We start from the raw sequence: 7,500 nt of genomic DNA on the forward strand, positions 1-7,500 counted from the left end.
GATTAAGATGGGCAAAAGAACAGACACTGGACAGAGGAAGATTGGAAAAAAGTGATATGGACAGACTAATCGAAGTTTGAGGTGTTCGGATCACAAAGAAGAACATTTGTGAGACGCAAACCAAATTAAAAGATGCTGGAGAAGTGCTTGATGCCATCTGTCAAGCATGGTGGAGGCAATGTGATGGTCTGGGGGTGCTTTGGTGGTGGTAAAATGGGAGATTTGTACAGGGTAAAAGGGATCTTGAAGAAGGAAGGCTATCACTCCATTTTGCAATGCCATGCCATACCCTGTGGACGGCACTTGATTGGAGCCAATTTCCACCTACAACAGGACAATGACCCAGAGCACAGCTCCAAACTATGCAAGAACTATTTAGGGAAGAAGCAGTCAGCTGGTATTCTGTCTATAATGGAGTGGCCAGCACAGTCACCGGATCTCAACCCTTTTGAGCTGTTGTGGGAGCAGCTTGACCGTATGGTACGTAAGAAGTGCCCATCAAGCCAATCCAACTTGTGGGAGGTGCTTCAGGAAGCATGGGGTGAAATCTCTTCAGATTACCTCAACAAATTGACAACTAGAATGCCAAAGGTCTGCAAGGCTGTCATTGCTGCAAATGGAGGATTCTTTGATGAAAGCAAAGTTTGAAGGACACAATTATTATTTATATTAAAAAGAATTATTTCTAACCTTGTCAATGACTACATTTCCTATGCATTTTGCTATATTTCCTATTCAAACTCATTTCATGTATGTTTTCATGGAAAACAAGGACATTTCTAAGTGACCCCAAACTTTTGAACAGTAGTGTAAATGGTGTCACTTTCTCCAATATAAACATGGTGTTCATTGGCTGTCTATCGTACAAGACAAAACAGCCACTCCTTTTTATTACTATATATATATATTTTTTTATGTACCTTTTCCATATTCTCACTGGAAAACTCACAGGCGTGGTGCAATCTGTACCAAAAAGTGCCACGAACAGATTTGTTTCCGTGTTTAAGGTGTTGTCCTGCAACAACCTCTCTATCAGCAAGCTCAATGGACCTCTGACATGATGCCCAAACATGAAGCTAATTCAGACTGAAACTGAGAGACTGCTGAACAACCTCCCATGCTGCAAATAGGGGCACCGCTTCACCGCAGTCTTTCTCAGACTCAAAGCAGTAAGCTCTCAACATAGACTTCAAAGTCTGATGAAATCTCTCAAGAGCTCCTTGAGACTCTGGGTGATATGCACTTGGTAACACTCAACTGCTGTAGCACTTGCTTGAAGACCTTTGACAGGAAATTTGAACCTTGGTCAGACTGCACTACCTGCGGAAGCCCAAACCTTAACAATCCTGGGAGCCGTGATGTTCTTCAGTGGAATGAGTGGCATCACACATGATGGTTAAGAGAAATTGGTTAACACTCCTTGGACCAACACAGTCCACCAGAACCCTGCTGAAAGGCTTGTCAAAATCAGTTATAGGCTGCAAAGTTGCAACAGCACAGCCCAGAGAAACGCATTCAATAACACATAAAAAATTAATCATAAGAAACAAGATTTTGAAGTGTTTGTCCTATATCTAGGAGATGCACTATATATACAAAAGTATGTGGACACCCACTTCAAATTAGTGGATTCGGCTATTTCAGGTGTATCAAATCGAGCACACAGCAATGCAATCTCCATAGACAAATATTGGCAATAGAATGGCCTTAATGAAGAGCTCAGTGACTTTCAACATGGCACCGTCATAAGATGCCACCTTGATCAGTCATGGAAATAAAAATGCTGAAAACAAATAGCTATAAAGTTTTGGTGCAGGTACAGCCAACTAGCACAAAAATAATATTGCAATATTGTCAAAATGAGACGATATACTGTATCATCAAAAATAATATCCCGATATGCAACTATCGATTTTTCCCCCCCATCACTACATAGGTCTAGAAGTACTTCCCAAGTGTTTAAAAAAAAAAAACGTTTTGTTTTGTATTTTACCCCCTTTTTCGATCTTGTCTCATCACTGCAACTCCTCAACGGGCTCAGGAGGTCAGCCTGCAGGTGCCAGCCCGCCACAAGGAGTCGCTAGAGCACGATGAGCAAAGTAAAGCCCCCCCGGCCAAACCCTCCCCTAACGACGCTGGGCCAATTAAGCGCCACCCTATGGGACTCCCGATCACGGCCGGTAGTGATACAGCCCGGGATCAAACCCGGGTCTGTAGTGACACATCTAGCACTGCGATACAGTGCCTTAGACCGCTGCGCCACTGGGGAGGCCAAGTGAGTTTTCTTCAAACGCTTGCACGTCAAAGTCCATGGCCCTTTTATTTATTACCCTGTGAGTTTAACTTTCCACTGGTTGTGAGTGATTTGAGCGACTACAACAAACCTGTGACACAAGCCCCCATCAGTGGAGGAAAAAGTACTCAATTGTCATACTTGAGTGAAAGTAAAGATACCTTAGTTTTTCCCAATTGTTAACACACGTCTGCTGAAACTACATCTCAGGTACTCAAAACAGTTAGCCAATTTCCCCAAACATCTAACTTAGTGACAACTGACATCACACTAATGTGACATATTCAAAACACTACTATCAGAACCTATTTCAGTGTAAAGACTACGATTGTGTTGTTATACTGTATATTGTTTGTGTACTCAAACAAGAAAGGAACACAAATGCATAAATTAAAGTTTTGTATTTCAACATGACTCAATACATGTCAAACAGCATACTGTAGGCACACATACAGTAAAAATGCAAACATACAGTAAATATATTTTGCATTTGCAAAGGAGGAAAAATTGGCCTATTTGTACTACTGTACTTTATGTTAGATGAATTGTACGGAATAGACAAAGAAACAGTCAAATCTAAATCATAAGTCAAGAAACAAATACTCCATTGAGAAAACAAAATCAGTCATGTCTGTTGTTTTGGTCGGGCCACATATTTTCATCAACGTCACTGGCGATATTCTCCTTTGCCAGACAGCGGGGAAATATATTCTGGCATGACGCCTCCACCCCTTTTTAGGACTCTACTGGAAAGTCACCTCAGGCCTCCTCCATTGCCTGGAGAAGGGCCATACGTTCAAGGGGTTTGCGATCATACACCTTCCACCGCCATGCTGAAAACAACTCCTCAATAGGGTTGGGAAATGGGGAATATGGGTGGGAGATAGAGAACTGTAAACCTGGGATGGTCATGGAACCAGTTGCGGACCTGGATCACCTGGCCCTCTCTGCTCTGGCTGAAGAAGATTGTCATGTAATGTGTTCAGGAAATTAAGGAGATGGGCAGTGTTGTATGGTCCAAGGGTGGCATGGCGGTGGAGGACCCCATTGTGGCTCATAGCTGCGCATATGGTGAAATGTATCCCGCTCTGGCCAGGTACCTCAATGATGGCACGTTGACCAATTATGTTCCTTCCTCTCCTCCTCATCTTCGCTAAATTGAATCCAGCCTCCTCTATAAATATGAGTTCCTGGGGGATGGGACGTGCATCCAACTCCATGATTCTCTGAAATGACAGTAAATACTGTAATTGCTGTATAGTAAAGATCACTGGCAACATCAATGAGTCTCTAATGTTTCAAGAGTGTAATACTAGTACATTACTTACATGCACATATTCGTACCGTTCACTCTTAGGGAATTCCTTTCAAATGGGACTCTGTGGATTTGCTTCATCCGGAGATGGTGTTTCTTAAGGATGCGGGCTATGGTTGATAAGATCACTTTGATGTTATGGAAGATGGCAGGCTTTTCAATAATTTCCCGCAGTCTTACGGTATTATTTTCAACTACCATTTGCACAATGGCAGCCTCCTGTTCGTCTGTAAATAGACACGTTCTATTTGAAGAATCTCAAATATATTTTGATTTATTTAACACTTTTTTGGTTACTACATGATTCCATATGTGTTATTTCATAGTTTTGATGTCTATACTATTATTCTACAATGTAGAAAATAGTAAAAATAAAGAAAAACCCTTGAATGAGTAGGTGTGTCCAAACCTTTGACTGGTATTGTACGTGGTGGTCGTCTTTCAGTTCTACAAAAACAAAATAGCATACAGTACAGTAAACACTACAGTAATACAGTATACGAGATACACATGTTACTAAGTAGTATAGCTCCCAGTTTCATACATACAGTAATACATGAAACATTTACTTTGTTTCTCCTTACAGTATGTATTGGAATCTACAGTCTTTACTGTGCTTTATGTTGAACTACTGTCAAGTAGTTCCCCCTTCTGATAACCAGGTGGTGAATCGCATCTCTGCATGTCTGGCAGACATATCAGTGTGGATGACGGATCACCACCTCAAGCTGAACCTCGGCAAGACGGAGCTGCTCTTCCTCCCAGGGAAGGACTGCCCGTTCCATGATCTCGCCATCACGGTTGAGAACTCTGTTGTGTCCTCCTCCCAGAGTGCAAAGAGCCTTGGCGTGACCCTGGACAACACCCTGTCGTTCTCCGCTAACATCAAGGCGGTGACCCGATCCTGTAGGTTCATGCTCTACAACATTCGGAGAGTACGACCCTGCCTTACACAGGAAGCGGCACAGGTCCTAATCCAGGCACTTGTCATCTCCCGTCTGGATTACTGCAACACGCTGTTGGCTGGGCTCCCTGCCTGTGCCATTAAACCCCTACAACTCATCCAGAATGCCGCAGCCCGTCTGGTGTTCAACCTTCCCAAGTTCTCTCACGTCACCCCGCTCCTCCGCACACTCCACTGGCTTCCAGTTGAAGCTTGCATCTGCTACAAGACCATGGTGCTTGCCTACGGAGCTGTGAGGGGAACGGCACCTCCGTACTTTCAGGCTCTGATCAGTCCCTACACCCAAACGAGGGCATTGCGTTCATCCACCTCTGGCCTGCTGGCCCCCCTACCTCTGCGGAAGCACAGTTCCCGCTCAGCCCAGTCAAAACTGTTCGCTGCTCTGGCACCCCAATGGTGGAACAAGCTCCCTCACGACGCCAGGACAGCGGAGTCACTGACCACCTTCCGGAGACACTTGAAACCCCACCTCTTTAAGGAATACCTGGGATAGGATAAAGTAATCCTACTACCCCCCCTTACACACACACACAGAGGAAATATAAGGTGGATAGAGCCCTTACAGACTCATCCTACAATAAGCTAAATAATGTGTGCATGCACCTGGCAGGCTATATACAGCAAGCTGTGGGGGGTTTATATTGATAAACAACTGTCTGAAGTCAGAGAGGAGAGAACAGAGAACAGCTTGGTCTCTCGCTGGGTTATTACAGGTGCTGAAATACATGGTGATGCTCACTGAGTGTTGTGTTACAGAACATATGGGCTGACTATGCTGACAACCACCTAGGCTTACTACATTTAATCAGTCAGCCATACACGGAATATCATACTGTTTAATCAGTCAGCCACACACGGCATATCATACTGTTTAATCAGTCAGCCACACACAGAATATCATACTGTTTAACCAGTCAGCCATACACGGCATATCATACTGTTTAATCAGTCAGCCATACACAGAATATCATACTGTTTAATCAGTCAGCCATATACGGCACATCATACTGTTTAATCAGTCAGCCACACATGGCATATAATACTGTTTAATAAGTCAGCCATACACGGCATATCATACTGTTTAACCAGTCAGCCATACACGGCATATCATACTGTTTAATCAGTCAACCATACACGGCATATCATACTGTTTAATCAGTCAGCCATACACGGCATATCATACTGTTTAATCAGTCAGCCATAGACGGCATATCATACTATTTAATCAGTCAGCCATACACGGCATATCATACTGTTTAAGCAGTCAGCCATAGACGGCATATCATACTGTATAATCAGTCAGCCATACTCGGCATATCATACTGTTTAATCAGTCAGCCATACACGGCATAACATACTGTTTAACCAGTCAGCCATACACGGCATATCAATCTGTTTAATCAGTCGGCCATACACGGCATATCATACTGTTTAATCAGTCAGCCATACACAGAATATCATACTATTTAATCAGTCAGCCACACACGGAATATCATACTGTTTAACCAGTCAGCCACACACAGAATATCATACTGTTTATCCAGTCAGCCATACACAGCATATCATACTGTTTAATCAGTCAGCCACAAAATAATATCATACTGTTTAATCAGTCAGCCATACACGGCATATCAAACTTTTTAATCAGTCAGCCACACACGGCATATCATACTGTTTAACCAGTCAGCCATACACGGCATATCATACTGTTTAATCAGTCAGCCATACACGGCATATCATACTGTTTAATCAGTCAACCATACACAGCATATCATACTGTTTAATCAGTCAGCCATACACGGCATATCATACTGTTTAATCAGTCAGCCATACACGGCATATCATACTGTTTAATCAGTCAGCCATACACGGCATATCATACTGTTTAATCAGTCAGCCATACACGGCATATCATACTGTTTAAACAGTAAGCCATAGAAGGCATATCATACTGTTTAATCAGTCAGCCATACACGGCATATCATACTGTTTAAGCAGTCAGCCATAGACGGCATATCATACTGTTTAATCAGTCAGTCATACACAGCATATCATACTGTTTAATCAGTCAGCCATACACACCATATCACACTGTTTAAGCAGTCAGCCATAGACGGCATATGATACTGTTTAATCAGTCAGCCATACACGGCATATCATACTGTTTAATCAGTCATCCATACACAGCATATCATACTGTTTAATCAGTCAGCCATACACACCATATCACACTGTTTAAGCAGTCAGCCATAGACGGCATATGATACTGTTTAATCAGTCAGCCATACACGGCATATCATACTGTTTAATCAGTCAGCCATACACGGCATATCATACTGTTTAACCAGTCAGCCATACACGGCATATCATACTGTTTAACCAGTCAGCCATACACAGCATATCATAATGTTTAATCAGTCAGCCACACACAGAATATCATACTGTTTAATCAGTCAGCCACACACGGAATATCATACTGTTTAATCAGTCAGCCACACACGGCATATCATATTGTTTAATCAGTCAGCCATACCTGGCATATCATACTGTTTAATCAGTCAGCCACACACAGAATATCATACTGTTTTACACGGCATATCATACTGTTTAATCAGTCAGCCACACACATAATTTCATACTGTTTAATCAGTCAGCCATACACAGCATATCATACTGTTTAATCAGTCAGCCATACACGGCATATCATACTGTTTAGTCAGTCAACCATACACGGCATATCATACTGTTTAACCAGTAAGCCATAGACGGCATATCATACTATTTAATCAGTCAGCCATACACGGCATATCATACTGTTTAAGCAGTCAGCCATACACGACATATCATACTGTTTAATCAGTCAGCCATACACGGCATATCATACTGTTTAATCAGTCAGCCACACACGGCATATCATACTGTTTAATC

At 42.5% G+C, this 7,500-nt stretch overlaps 1 pseudogene across 1 annotated transcript in view; it reads left to right on the forward strand.

The window, feature by feature from the left end:
* LOC311102982 (dual specificity mitogen-activated protein kinase kinase 4-like) overlaps nucleotides 1-7,500 on the forward strand; it is a 27,774-nt pseudogene that overhangs the window by 940 nt on the left and 19,334 nt on the right. The window lies entirely within an intron of this gene.

Source organism: Coregonus lavaretus (genome assembly GCF_964263955.1).
Source record: "Coregonus lavaretus genome assembly, chromosome: 27".
In the NCBI taxonomy this organism is placed as follows: domain Eukaryota; kingdom Metazoa; phylum Chordata; class Actinopteri; order Salmoniformes; family Salmonidae; genus Coregonus; species Coregonus lavaretus.